Source organism: Cebus imitator, unplaced genomic scaffold (assembly GCF_001604975.1).
Source record: "Cebus imitator isolate Cc_AM_T3 unplaced genomic scaffold, Cebus_imitator-1.0 Scaffold230, whole genome shotgun sequence".
NCBI lineage: Eukaryota > Metazoa > Chordata > Mammalia > Primates > Cebidae > Cebus > Cebus imitator.
Window position 1 is genome coordinate 1,959,633 of NW_016107545.1, and position 15,759 is coordinate 1,975,391.

A 15,759-nucleotide genomic window follows, 5' to 3' on the forward strand; every position below is an offset into this window, starting at 1 on the left:
GTGTGTGGTGTGTGTGTGGTGTGTGTGTGGTGTATGCGTGTGTGTGTGTGCTGTGTGTGTGTGTGTGTGTGTGTGTGTGTAGATAGGGTCTTGCTACACTGTCCAGGCTGATCTCAAACACCTGGGCTCAAGTGATCCTCTTGCCTCAGCCTCCCAAAGTGTTGGCATTGTAGGTGTGAGCCATTACAACTGGCATTTTGTTACTTTTTAATTTTAAGCATTCTGATAAGTGTGTGGTGGTATCTCATTGTGGTTTTTATTTTCTATTTAACTCTCTAAAAAATTAAACTGCTCTGTTTGACTTTTATTATAGCAGTTATGTTTTACTTGGCATGACTTTTTTATTAATACCTATTAAAGGCAAGGAAGACTTGTTTTGTTTGCCTTTGAATTACCATTTTCTGGCATTTAGTAGGCACTGAACAAATAAATAGAGCTCTCTTGATAAATATGCCAGTTATTGTGCCAGCTCCTGGGGGTCTAAGGTGTTAATAACAGGCTCCGGCCTTTAAAATGCTTACTGTGCTTTGCAGAGTTTCTTAGCCATGGCATTACCCACATTTTGTGCCAGAACATTGTGGGTGTTGGGGAGATGGCTGTGCTGTGTTGCGGGACATTGGGCAGCATCTTTGGCCTCTACTACCTAGATACCAGAAGCACCACCTAGTTTGTGACAATCAAATTTGTGTCCAATCATTGACCAACGTTCCCTGAGGGTTTACGTTGCTCCCAGTTGGGAACTAATGTTTTACTAAGAGAGACAGATATGTTTTCTATGAAGCCAAGTGTATATAAATATACTTACCAGCTAGGCATGAGGGTATGGCTCAAGACTCAATCAGCTAGTCATTTCTTGTCTCCCAGGATGCAAATTACATCCCCAGAATGTTGCAGGGTATCCTGTCAGGGCTTTGAGTATACTCGAGGAATTAAACAAATACTGATTAGAGGATTCTTACAATTTGCCGGGCACCATGCCAGCCACTACAGGTAGTGCAGGGAGCAATATACACATAACCTCACATAACCTAGTCCTCAAGGAGCTATAGTCTACAGGGGGGAGTCAGAGATTGATCAAGTGATCTTAACAGTGATGCTCATTTGGGAAGTAAAGTCAAGGGTGCTTTGGACCTACTTACCAAAGAGGTGGACTGCACTGACTCGGGAGCTGTTATTAAGAAAGATGAAGACTACATTATGTGTAGAGGAGATGGGATAATGGCCTAAATCAGAGGGCTTTAAAGATATTAGCATCACAAGATTCAGTTTAAGATTGGTCAGCCCGTGGTTTTTATATTGTATTCCACAGTACCAGATGATGCATAAAAACGCACGTCGGGAGGCCGAGGCATGTGGATCACATAAGGTCAGGAGTTTGAGACCAGCCTGGCCAACATGGTGAAATGCCGTCTCTACTAAAAATACAAAAATTAGTAGCCGGGCCTGGTGGCATGAGCCTGTAATCCCAGGTACTAGGAGGCTGAGGCAGGAGAATCACTTGAACCTGGAAGATGGAGGTGGCAATGAGCCGAGATAGCACAACTGCACTTCAGCCTGGAACAGAGCAAGACTGTCTCAAAAAAAAAAAAAAAAAAAAAAAAAAAAAAAAAAAAAAAAAAAAAAAAAAAAAAAAAAAAAAAAAAAAAAAGAAGGAAAGAAAGAAAATGCACTGGGGGACCCAATTGGAATAAAGAAAGTGCCAAGAAGGCATAGCCATAAGTCTCCTTCCCCGAGATTCAATAGAACAGCTGTGCTTTTATCTTTTTTACAGTGGAGTAGCATTTGGGTGAGGTGGGGTGCGTCCTGTGTTCTAATGTTGGCCCATAGGGTACAAATAGCTTAGAAGCAAAATGATCCATGAAAACCTACGCAAGAAGACACTATGCAGAAGACAGATATAACATTTGCCAGTCCAACTCAGCCTCAGTAGGTTCCAGACAGTCGGCTGTTCCTCAGAGATGAGCACAGTTCTTGGGTTGGGTACCAGGTGGAGCAGGATTAGGCCTGGACACTATATTGCCTACACAATAGACATCTTTGATAGGCTGCAAAAGAGCCTAGAAACACACTCAGTGTAAAAAGAAGCTCCCATCATAAGAAGTGCCTGGATGCTGAGCCTGAGTGGGGAAATGACAGGTCCTCATCCCCCAACCCAGGCTCACTGCAGGACACTTGCAGTTGAAGGAGACTGAGCCTGCTTTCCCCAGATATTCTAATAATGTATACTCCCTCTTTCCTCCTCCCCCTCTCCCTTAACATTGTATGCTGTACGTGTTTTGGGGGAAGGGGAGAAGAAGGTTGGTGGGCTCCATATAAGTGAAAAATACAAGGGCTATTCTTAATATTTTAATACACAGGACACCTCTAATTATTATAAATTGCAGGCTATTGCACTGACAAAGAAGTCACTGAACAGAGTTAAAACAAAAAGCCATCCAGCACAGGATTGTGAATGACCCCTGTTTCCATCACCATGAATTGAGCTTGACCCAGATCTAAGAAAGGTGATGACAGGGCAACTGATCCACAGTCTCCCTAAGGCCTGAATCACACAAGCCAGCTCGCTTCTTCTCTGCCAATGTGCGTGCCGAGACCAAACTGGGCTGAGAGATGTTCTTTTCACAAGCAATCACTTTAGAAACTCAGTGCCCAGGGCTTTTACTGGGGGCCAGTCACCTAGGTGTCCCCTGCCCAGCAGATTCCAAAATTTCAGACTCCTAGACAGAAAACAAGCATTCAGCATGAGCCATATTGTTTGCACAAAGAGTTTAGGCATAGAGACCCGCTATCATCAGTTAGGGAATGGTGGGAGCCCTCCTACCGAAATCCGAGTTCCTAGACACCGGCTAAGCCTCAGCCTTGCCAGCAGCCTTTCTAAGGAAGGCATCCTTAGGCCTCCTGCCATTAAGAGGCAGGATACACAGGTGACTATGTGGGGAAATTCCTATGAAAGGGGGAGACTGTTGGTTTGAGTGTAAAGGGTGGGAAATGGGGTGACTAAAGTCCATGAGTGTCCTTTTATGCATGCATGGGAAACAGGGCTTATGGGAAGAAAGTCCTTTTGGAAGAAGCCTGTGTGTTCTAGCTTGAGGGAGAAATAGCCAAGTAATGTGGCCACTTCACACCCGACCCCTTCTATCACACACTCGCACACACACAATGACATACACACACTCACACCTGAGCTTCTCCACCCCAGGAAAAAATGTCTAACGCATATCTCATGGCTGAAGCTCTGATCAAAATTCCTCAAAGGCAGTTGTAATTATTAAATTGAGAGAATTATGAAGCACTTTTCTAAACTGGAAAGGCTTATCAAGAATAGATCATGAAATTAATAGGTATGAACAAACTTCCATAGAAATAGACTTATTAGCAAGTATGTCTACTGCCCAAAAGTACAAGAATCCTTTCCTCTGGATTGAGAAAAATGACTCAAAGAAAAAAGCTTTATATAGAAGTGATTCTACTTTAATTTTTATTGCTGGACTTTAGCAGGTTTCTGCAGCAGGTGCAGCTCACAGGCTGGGAAGTCAGAGAGAAGCAGGACATGCCTACAATCAGAAGGGCTGATCATCTCATGCAGACCCTACCTTCTTTGCCCAAAGACTGGCCACTTCTCTTTTTTTACCCCAGGACCAGAGTGTGAATTTAGCAGGATGAAATGGCTGGTGACAGATGGCATTAACTCCATTTCTATTCTCACTGGATCTTCACTTTCCTGGCATTAGCTTCTCTGATGCTGAGAACCCAGCAGAAGCAGCTCCTTAGTTCTGGTTACAAAGCACGGTGCAGCCCAATGAGAAACTGAAAATTTGATCTGACTGGACCAAGCATCCCTTGTAAAAAGTAACTTAACAGGTAGATTCATGGAGAATTCCTGTGACTTGGGAAGAGGCTTTAGCCTGGAATGTGGTGGATGGGAAATGGTGGTGGGGAGGAGGCTTAACTGAAAACTGGGCACCTAAGTTTCCAGATTCCTGCTTCTTTTCAGCAGTGACACAATCACCACTCACTCACCATTCAAAACTCAGCTCTTAACTTTTTTTTTGTCTTTTCACTAAAGATACCCAAGTAAATAGGGGTCCTCTGGTGGGGAAGACGGTCCCATATGTACTAACTTTCAGTCCTTTCATGAGTTCAGAAATCTTTATTCAACGCTAATTTTCTTCCCCATGCAAAATAACTTGTACCAATTGATATTTGAGAAATCATAGCCCTGATGTACCCACACTTAGTTTGGTCTCAGCTGGGACCATTTGCCTATGTCATTTGAATAAATTCACATTTCAGTTTAAATAGTCACTTCTAGTTGATGGCTGCAATATTAGAGCAGCATTTGGAAGTTTCTACAACCTTAGCTAAGTGGGAAAAATTTGGATATGACCAATCCTATGTGAACTCTAATATGGTTCATTTGAGGTTAGAATTTGATATTAGACAGGTCAGTGAAATTTGAGTTTGTCAAAGCTATTGCTGTATTCTAATGTTCTTCTGGTACCTCTTGGCATATGCAAGGAAGCAGATAATTGTGGTTTCTTCACCCACCTTCTTACAGGAAGTCCCAGTGTAGAGGAGCTGTCCATGGTAGGAGATTTCGTTAGACAAGCAGCAGGCAGCAGGTTCTTTTACAAAACTCTTTTCTCACACGTTGTAAGTTGGGAGCCCAGAATGTAGACCTTTCCTGGGCCTCCAGAGGCAGGAAAGAGACTTCTCAGCCCACGTAGGTCCAGGCAGGCTCATTGGCAGAGAAGGAGCAGCTGGTGTGTGTGGCTCTGGCCTGGGTGGAGCTTATGGATCAACTGCCCTGTCATGACCTTCCTTGGATCTGGGTGAAGCTGGATTCACGGGGATGGAAACAGCCTAACAAATCTAGAGTCATTCACAATCCTGCACTGCATGGCTTTCTGTTTTAACTCTGTTCAGTGAATTCCCTGTTGATGTGATAGCCTGCAATTTACAAGCCCATGTCAATGACAAGGGGCTCCCCGCACATAAAAACACTGAGAATCACACTTGTCTTTTTCAGATATAATGAATTCAACAACTTCTTAGCCCCCCCACCTCCAAAGACACATATGATGTGGCCATTACATGAATTAAGGCAGGTGGGATTTCCTCACATTACTTCTAATCCCATTTGCTGAAATGAGAAATCCAGCATAGTACCTTCTTATGTTGCTCATAGTTTATGTAGCAAACCATGTAGTGTGTGGAGGTCTTTCTCACTCTCAGTCTCCTGATGCTGCCACCCATCTATGAGGTCTCCACTATTATCCACAAATTCTAAAGCCTGGAGAGTTTTAACCACTGGTCCACAGACCCCAGGTAAGTAGAAGCAGGAACAGCCAGGGTTCAGGGTGTGCTTTGTGATTGGAGGAGAGGTGGAGCTACATGAAATGATCTGGGGGCCTTTCCTGAGTGTGGAGCTTGGACTGTGGCATGCCCGTGCCTGGGCTGGGGAGGGAAGAGCTGTGCATGGCGTCTTCAGAGGTGAAATGCTGGCCGAGCTACTCATCCAGTGAAAGGCAGCCTGCTTTCTGCAACATGGAGCCCTGGAGATGGATCGTCAGCCCATTCTGAGCTGTGGGCTGCTGATGGGCAGCCGTGAATTAGGCTCTGTCAATGCTACCATGTGACTTATTGAACTTGGCAGACACTCTTTTGGTTGACAAAGAAGAATGAGGCAATGTATTACATTCTTGACATTCTGCTGAGTCTCAGGCTTTAAATGGAACCTTAATATGTTTGTTTTCCAGAACAAATGGCTCCTTCTGTTAAATCTTGCAACACACATGGCCTTACCAGGGCCTGGCAAATTATCTGGCTGGGAGAATCCAGATCGAGGACTCCAAGAGTGAGTTGGTCATCTCTGAGGTCTTCATCGGCCAGTCAACCTTTGTGGGCATCGTCCCTCTTGCCATGGTAAGAAATTGGGCTTCAGAAAAAGTGTCACAAAGGAGTCTTTTTTGCATTTGCTTAATATTCAGAGAAACATTAAGCATTTTTACAACCTGCTGTTTTCCAAGCTCCAGACATATTTGTTTAAGCAAAGAAAATATAGTTAAATTAATTTAATTTACCTGTTTTCCATAATGGCTCCTTGGAAACTATTTAGGGTCTACTCTGTAATCCCTTTTCATTTGTGGATATTGCAGAACTGTTTCCTGAGAAGCCCTTATTCTTTATTTTCTCCGTCTGCTGCATTTCAGGGCAAGTGCTGCACCAAGTGAAGATGGTTTTGTTGAAATGCATCGGGGTTACATAGTGGGGACAGCAACTCTGCGTGCCAAGTAACCAGCCCCTTTTCAATTGGTTTTGCCCAGGGAGTCACCAAGTACCTTGTGGATTAGAAAATTCTAAAATGCAGATGGACTGAAAGAGCCTTGCTGGAAACTGACAGCCTTAAGCTGGGTAGAGCCCTGGAGTCCGCAAAACTGCCTGTGTTTGTGTTTTACTAGCCTGGAGGTGACGACTTCATTTTCTGATCTTAGCTGAAGCTCTATGCATGACCAGGATGGAGACCAAATCTGAGAACAGGGTAAGGGACAAGGTTCTAGAACCTAAGAAGGACAGTGCTCTTTGGGCTATGGAGGAGGGACCATAGGGTTAGTAAATGCACGGGAGAGCTTATACAACTATGGAATCCTGGAGGCACCCTGGCGACCCATCTATGCAGCCCACACGGGAAGAGACTCCAGCTGCAGCTAGTGTGAGTTTTGGTGGAACACCTTGTGGCCTTCCAGGAATACAGGAGGGTGGGGGGCTTAAGAAGAGCTGCTCTGATGTCAGGTGTGATGGCTTATGCCTGATCACTTTGGGTGGCCAAGGCAGGAGGATCACTTGAACCCAGGAGTTTAAAACCGGCTTCAGCAACAAGGCAAAATCCTGTCTCTAAAAAATACAAAAATTAGCCAGGCATGGTGGCATGTGCCTGTAGTCTCAGCTACCCTGTAGGCTGAGGTGGGAGGATCACCTGAGTCCAGAAGGTTGAGGCTGCAGTGAGCCATGATGGCACCAATTCATTCCAGTCTGGATGACGGTGAGACCCTGACAAAAAATAGCCACTCTGAGACCATCTCCCACTTACCTCCCTATATGTCCTGAGAGGCTGCCATGAGGGACTTTCTCATCACATTCCAGGCTCTGATGAGGTATCAGTTGCCTGTCAGGCCTCCCTAGGAGCTGCAGAATAGGAAATTCCTCAGCTGCAGTTGAGGGTTGGCTTCTCAGCAGCAGCATATTCCATGGCTTGCAATGCAGTCACCACACTTTCTGTGTTCAACGTTGTCCTTTCCTGTGTGGAACGAGGGCCATTGAGAGCCGGTACCTGTGAGTACTCTTCCCTCCACTGCCCACAGCCACTGAGAGCCGGTACCTGTGAGTACTCTTCCCTCCACTGCCCACAGCCATTGAGAGCTGGTACCTGTGAGTACTCTTCCTCCCACTGCCCACATAAGTAGAAACTGTCTGAGTCTCAGAGCAGTTCACCATATCTCTACAGGCTGAGTCTGACCTTTGCCTCGGCCTTGGCTTTGGCCTTGCCTTGCCTTGTGTGTGCCTGGCAGTGTCATATTTATAGTTCTGTTTGTCAAACCCAGGAGAGATCTGAATGTATTCTGCACTGGCTTGACTCTCCTTTCTGGGATAAAGTGCCGGGGTATGACAGCAATATGTCCAGTTTTCATCACCTGTCACTCAGTTTGGAATCAACATCTTTGCAAATGAAAACCGTTTGTCCAGCAGTAAATTCTGCACCCACAGCTCTTTGTGCTCTGCTCTTCTTGTCATAAACACTCTTTCCCTACATCTCCCCATGTCTGGTTCTTCCTCTTCACTCAGAGTTCAACTCAACTGTCAGCGGAATCTAAATAGGTCTCCTGGACCCCTTCGTGCCTATGGCTGTCTGTCCATCCCATTACCTTATTCTTTGTTCTTCACAGGCCTATCTTCGTATGAAATTTAGGGTTAATCATCAATATTCCTCACCAGAAGGGGAAATCAATGAGCCTGAGGTCTCGGTCAGTTTTGTCCACATCTATGCTTCCAGCACCTGGGAAAATGCCCATCTCAGTTAATAGTTGTTGAATAAATGAGTCAAATGCTGAATTCAAGCTACCGGGATCATTGAGTTCTGGGTTAAAACTGATGGGGGTTGTCCCAGTCAGCACTGATTAGCATTCTTATTTGAAAGAGGCCACAGCTTGGCAGAAAGAGGCCATATTAAAGTGGGGAGATTTATTTGTCTATTTATTATGTTGAGAGATGGGCTCTTGCCATGTTGCCCAGGCTGAACTCAAACTCCTAGGCTCCATTGACCCTCCCTCTTTAGCCTCCCAAGGAGCTGGAATTGCAGGCACATGCCACCACATCTGTCAAAGGGTGGAGACACATTTAAATATAAAACTGTAGAACTTACAGATTGGTGGTTGTGAATAAAAAAATAAGAAAATGTATTTGGGAGCTATGCTAGGTGAAGAGTTCATAGACATGACACCAAAAGTGTGATCCTTAAAATAAATACTTTACCGGGGTGGTAAATTGCACTTCATCAAAATTTAAAACTTTTCCTTGAGGATCACCTTTGTTTACAGAATAAGAAAAATAATTCATGAGCTTAAAGATTTGTAAGCCACGTGTATGATTAATGCTTTACTCCTAGGCTATAAAAAGACCAAGAAAAAACTCAACAAGAAAGACAATGAGGATAAAAACAATACAAGTAGGGGAGGTGTGAGGGCTCATGTCTGTAATCGCAGCACTCTGGAAGGCAGAGGCAGGATCCAGGTATTTGAGACCAGCTTGGACAACATGGTGAAACCTTGTCTCTATAAAAAACACAAATAAAAAAATCAGATGACTGTGGTGGCTACTTGAGAGGCTGAAGAGGGAGGATTGCTTCAGCCTAGGAGATGGAGGCTATAGTGAGCAGAGATTACACCACTGCACTCTAGTCTGGGCGACAGAATGAGACATGTCTCACACACACACAAAAATACAATTTAAAAATGGGAGGGAGGCATAGATATTTCACCAGGGAAGAGATATGAATAACAAACCCATGAAAAAAAAATGTTCAACATCATTAGCCATTAGGGAAATGCAAATTAAAACCATAATGAAGTACCAGGCGTCAGAATGGGTCTCATAAAAAGCCAGTGACACCACCAAGTGCTGGTAAGGATGCTTCTATATTGCTGGAATGAATGTAATATTAATAGCTACTTGGGAAAACAGTTTGAAAGTTTCTTATAAAATTAAACGTTTACTTACCAAACAGACCAGCCATCATCACATTATTTGGCATTTATCCCAGATAAATGAAAACTTAATGTTCACACAAAATCCTGAAAGCATATTTTATAACACCTTCACTTATATTGGCAAAATACTGTAACAATCCAAATGCCTTTCAGTGGGCTAATGGTTGGACATACACTGGTGCATCTACAAAAAGGAATACTATTCAGCAATGAAAAAGAATGACAAGATATGGAGAACTACCTGGATGGACTAGGAAGATATTATGCTGCTTAGTGAAAAATACCAATCCAAGCAGATTACACACTGTAAAATTCCATTTATAGAACATTCTGGAAATAACAAGACAATGGAGATGGAGAACAGAGTACTTGCTGCCAAGACCAATGGGCAGAAGGTTGGTGGGTGTGAATATGAAGAGAGACCACAAAATGGATCTCTCGCAATGATGGACGAGTCCTGTATCTAATTTTGCTCTTTGCTACACAGATCTGTTTGAATGTGTTTAAACTGTAAATAGAACCACACACATTCAAGTGAATGCAGGTTGAAAATTTTTGAAAATGTTAAAATTTTTGAAAAAATATCTGTGTCAATAGTCTGGCTTTGGTGATGCACAATATCTCTGTAAGACATCAACACTGGTGGAAGCTTACTTAAGATTCTTTTCACCACTTTTGCAACTTCCTGTGGGTCTACAATTACTGAAAAATAAAATGTTTACAAGTAAAAAATAAAATAAGTGTCAAGGAGCTACATGACTCTAATATCAGTAGACAGGATTCTTCCAGGAAGGCTACCTTTCAGTGGTTTATGAGATTTGGAGACAGTCAAAAGGTCTAATTAAAAAGTAAATAAATCCCACCTTTCCAGATTCAACGTGTAAGTGAGATCATGTGGTCTTTTTGTCTGTCTGTGTCTGGCTGATTTTACTTAGCATCATATCCTCTAGGTTCATCCAAGTAGTCACAAATCACAGGACTTAAAAATTGCTAAAAGAATGATTTTAAATGTTTTCACTACAAAAATAGTAAGTATTGGAGGAGATGGTTATGTTAATTAGCTTGATATAATCATCAATCTATGCATATACCAAAACATCATATTTAACTCCATAAATATATAGTTATTATCAATTAAAAATTTAAAAATGAAGAAAAAAAGACCCCCCCCCCAAAATAAAAGAGAGAGAGAGAGACTACCAACACTGGTGTCACTCTTTTCAATAGTTCCAATAACATGCGGTCATTCCAGAACCAATTTTATAGTAAATCAAGAGATTCATCATGATACACACACCACCACCGCACCCTCAAACTTGCCAGGTTCCAGCAATGAGTATTTAAAACCACGCACAAATCAGTGCTTTGGCAGAAAAATTCTCCAAGTAAATATCAGCTCCTGTCAGAGAAATGCAGCCAGTGTAACATGAACAAAATTGACCTCCCCTGGGAAGAAAGAAAGCCAGAAACCATCACAGGAGAAGAAATCTCAAATAGATGCTGTTCAAGCGCAGAGGGCAGCCTGTGGGTGGTGGCAGTGTGGCTTCCTGTGATTTGTTGTCATGTCGTCTTTGATCGACAAACTTCTGTTAGGCATACAGGCTGCTGGATCCTTGACTGGATTCCTTCCACTCCTCATACGGAAACCCCTCTTGTCTCAGCATCTTTACAGTATCTCTTTTCCTGCCTGCTGGTGCAAATGCTCTTCAAATAACCAGCAATAACTGTCTTTGTTGGGTGATATTTAAGGGCATGCACTTTGTAAATGTCACTGTATGCAGTTACTGCAGGGTGGATGGCTGCTTTTCTAGAGGACCCAATGTAATTCAGCCACTCACAGGTAACACACATGAGCACCAGTGAGCACTTGCAGGGAACTGAATATCAAACCACTTCCATAGCAGGGATCAGATGCTACACCATTTCCTAACACACATTAAAAATACAGAAGCAATTTAAGTTTAGAATTAATAATAATATATGTGAGTTTAATACTGCCATTTAATGTTAGCTGGCTGTTTTGCCTATTAGTTGATGTAAATTCTTGATTATGTTGATGCTCTTAACTTTTTGGTATTTTTTAGAAAGGCTGATACTGGTTGTGCCTTTCTATGTGTAGTGGTTCTTTCAGAAGCTCTTGTAAAGCAGGCCTGGTGGTGATGAAACCTCTGAGTGCTTGCTTGTTCACAAAAGATTTTATTTTTCCTTCGCTTATGAAGCTTAGTTTGGCTGGATGTAAAATTCTGGGTTGAAAGTTCTATTCTTTAAGGATGTTGAATATTGGCCCCCACTCTCTTCTGGCTTGTAGGGTTTCTTCTGAGAGATCATTTGTGAGTCTGATAGGCTTCCCTTTATGGGTAAACTGACCTTTCTCTCTGGCTGCCCTCAGTATTTTCTCCTTCATTTCAACCCTGGTGAATCTGGCGATTATGTGCCTTGAGGTTGGTCTTCTTGAGGAATATCTTTGTGGTGTTCTCTGTATTTCCTGGACTTGAATATTGTCCTGCCTTGCTAGGTTGGGAAAGTTTTCCTGAATAATATCCTGAAGTGTATTTTCCAGCTTGGATTGATTCTCTTTGTCACATTCAGGTACACCTATCAAACGTAGATTAGGACTTTTCACATAGTCCCATATTTCTTGGAGACTTTGCTCGTTCCTTTTTATCCTTTTTTCTCTAATCTTGCCTTCTTGTTTTATTTCATTAATTTGGCCTTCGACTTCTGATATCTTTTCTTCTTCTTGATCGATTCGGCTGTTAAAACTTGTGCATAATTCGCTAAGTTCTCGTATTGTGTTTTTCAGCTCCATTAATTCACTTAGATTCCTCTCTAAATTGTGTATTCTTGTTAACATTTCGTCAAGCCTTTTTTCAAAGTTCTTAATTTCTTTGCATTGGATTAGAACAAGTTCTTTTAATTCACAGAAGTTTCTTATCATCCACCTTTTGAAGCCTGCTTCTGTTAATGGAACACACTCATTCTCCATCAGGCCTTGTTCCGTTGCTGATGAGGAACTGTGATCCTCTGTAGAGGGAGAGACGTTCTGATTTTGGGTATTCTCAGCCTTTTTAGGCTGTTTTCTTCCTTTCATTATAAATTTATCCATCTGTGGTCTTTATAATTGGGTTTCTGAGTGGACGTCCAACTTGTTGATTCCCAGCGCTAAAATCTGAGCAACCCACTGCGCTGGCCGAAACAGCGGCGTTAAGATTGATGGTGCTTTTCTGACTCTGCACCAAGAACCACCACACCAAGGCAGCAGCAAAACCGCCTCACTGGCCACAAGAGTCACGCTGGCGACCCGTGGGGCTCCTCCTCTGGGAATCTCCTGGTGCGTGAGCAAGAAAAATTTGTCTGAAAGTGTGACATCCTCTCGTTCTCTGTGCTTTCACTGGGAGCTACAATCCCGAGCTGCTAGTGATCAGCCATCTTGGATCTGTCTCCGACTAAATCAACTAAATCCCCCAATCCAAAGACACAGACGGGCAAAAAAAGCTAAAACCCATCGGTATGCTGCATCCAGACCCATCTCACATGCAAGGATACACAAAGACTCAAAACAAAGGTATGGAGAAAGATTTACCAACCAACTGGAGAGCAAAAATAAATAAATAAATAAAAAGCAGGAGTTGCTTTAAAGCAACAAAGATCAAAAGAAGCAAAGAAGGATATTACATAATGATAAAAGGATCAATGTACCAAGAAGAGCTAAAGATCCTAAATATATATGCACCCAATACAGGAATACCCAAATATATAAGACTTATAAAGAGACTTAGACTCCCAGACAATAATAGTGGGAGACTTCAACATCAATATTAGACACATCAATGAGACAGAAAATTAACAATGATATCCAGGATTTGAACTCAGATCCACAACAAGTAAACTTAATTAACATTTATAGAACTCTCCACTTTAAATACATAAAATATACACTTTTATCAGTGCCATATCACATCTATTTACAGGTTTAAATGAAATATTGGTTGGCTGCTGGTTTGTTATTTTCTTCTCTCATTTTTTTTTATGTCTCTATTATTAAGCACAATTATAGGCATACCCGTTTTTAGACTGCATTCTAGCCCGGGCAATAAAGCAACACCCTCGTTTTCTCTCCCTCTTCCTCTTTCTCTTTCTTCCTCTCCTTCATTTTTTTTATTATTATTTTTTTTCCTTCTTTCTTTCTTTCTTTTTTTTTAGAAAAAAAAAAAAGCTTCCAGGCACCCCAGTGTTTGCCAAATTGATTCCAAATGCTTATTTAGGGGAGGTAACCAAAAGAATTCTAGAGTTTTAAACAAACACAGGCAGCATTATAAACATCATTCATGCTGCAGATGATAAATATCAGTTTGTCAAATTCATTTTTTTTTTTTGGTGGAGACAGAATCTCCCTCAAAAAATAAAAAAATAAAATAAAAACAAATACAAAAGCAGCCTGAGTGTGGTGGCTGTGGCCTGTAATCCCAGCACTTTGAGAGGCTAAGGTGAATGGATCACCTGAGGTCAGGGGTTTGAGACCAGCCTGGCCAAGATGGCAAAACCTCATCTCTTCAAAAACATTAAAATTTGCTGGGCATGGTGGTGTGCCTGTAATCCCAGCTACTCGAGATGGGAGGATCACTTGAACAGGGGAGGTGGAGGTTCAAGTGACCGTTGACACTTGATCACTTGTAATGGCTGAGACAGTGCTATTGCAATTTTGCCTGGATGACAGAACCAGTCTCCATCTCAAAAATATTTTTAATTAAAATATTTTAATAAAAATATATTAAATATATATTTTTAATAAAAATATTTTAATTAAAACATATTTAATAATATATTTAATAAAAATATATATGCCCAAAAGGACTGATCCCAGAATGCAGGTTGACCTCAGCTAAGCAGAAAAGAAAAAGGGAAAAAGCCTCTTAAGATATTACGTTCAGCTGACCTGCAACTACTCGGGAAAACCTTTGCTGATGTATAATTTCTGAAGGTGAAAGGAAAAAACAGACCAAACTAAAGGAATTCAGGAAGGAAACGGGGGTGGTTGTCAGTCAGAGTAACAAAGTGGTGGAATTCCGGGTGCTTCAATGGCTTGGATGTGACATGACAAATTTTTAAAGGCTCCGTCAATACCATTAATATTTGTGACCTATCTCACAGAAAAAGGCGGTCGCGCAGCATACCCATCAGCGACTCCCGCCCTGGAATTGTTCTGCTTTTTTGGGTGGAAAGCCCTGAATCACAAAACTGAGAACAATTATGTGAGCGATTTTATGCTGCTGTTTTACACCTGCTTTAAGGTGGTAAAATAATCACGATTCTACATTCCGAGGCAGTAACTTTCTTTAAAAAGTAACCTTTACTGTTGACAGGTGAGCTAGACTACTGAATCACAGTGTGGAGTTACAAATAGGTGTGTGTTTATGAGCAGGGGAAGAGCTCCAGGTGCTCCCTGATTGCAATGCAGTCTCCTTTCATTCTGAGATTCTGCTAAGAAATGCCAAACCCGAGCCCTTGCCCACGAGATATTTCTCTCCTTCTGTATCGTTCAATAAAGGAACAATCTCTTCTCCACAGCAGGAGCAATGTGGAAACGTTCCTGGTGAAGTGAGGTCAAGACCCCTTGGTTTAAATCCTGGCTCACGCGTTACTTAAGTCTTATGATCTCAGACCTGATCCTTGGCTTTCTGAGGACTTGGCCTTTTTTGCTGCAGAGTGGGTAATAGAATTCCTAGAACAACCTCTTTGGGTTACTTTGAGGGTTAAGTGAGGAAATGACATACGTACAGCAGGATGTAAAGCATGTTATAAATTACAGCAGCTCTTGTAAAATTAGGATTTCAGTGCGCTTTAAAAGGAGATGCTCAAGTGTAGTGGTGAAGTTGAAGGGATTTAGTTACAAGGGTGGCATGGTCCCTGACAGTGAGAAGACTCATGGCTGTCACAGCCTCTCCCATGACTCCCACCCCTTATCCCAGGGGACTCCAGCTGCACATCAGCCCCGCCTGAGAGAAACAGCGAGGGCATGTTTCTAAACACTCTTTTTTGTTGCATAGCTAATTGCAGAGCCCAGCAAGCCTTTCATGAAATGACTTGACTTTGACAAGGAGTAGAGATGGAGTTTTTTTTTGTTTGTTTGTTTGTTTTTGTTTGTTTTGTTTTGTTTTTAATTTATTTTATTGCATTTTAGGTTTCGGGGTACATGTGAAGAACATGCAAGATTGTTGCATAGGTACACACGTGGCAGTGTGATTTGCTGCCTTCCTCCCCGTCACCTATATCTGGCATTTCTCCCCATGCTATCTCTCCCCAGCTCCCCATCCCCCACCGTCCCTCCCCTATTTCCCCTCAACAGACCCCAGTGTGTAGTGCTCCCCTCCCTGTGTCCATGTGTTCTCATTGTTCAACACCCGCCTATGAGTGAGAACATGCAGTGTTTGATCTTTTGCTCTTCTGTCAGTTTGCTGAGAATGATGGTTTCCAGGTTCATCCATGTCCCTACAAA

General features: G+C 42.3%; 1 long non-coding RNA gene across 1 annotated transcript in view; it reads left to right on the plus strand.

Moving 5' to 3' along the window:
* LOC119466799 overlaps nucleotides 1-15,759 on the plus strand; it is a 70,077-nt gene that overhangs the window by 20,849 nt on the left and 33,469 nt on the right. Inside the window, exon 2 of the long non-coding RNA XR_005195278.1 lies at nucleotides 5,760-5,925. This is a non-coding gene — a long non-coding RNA (uncharacterized LOC119466799). The remainder of the gene's footprint in view (nucleotides 1-5,759; nucleotides 5,926-15,759) is intronic.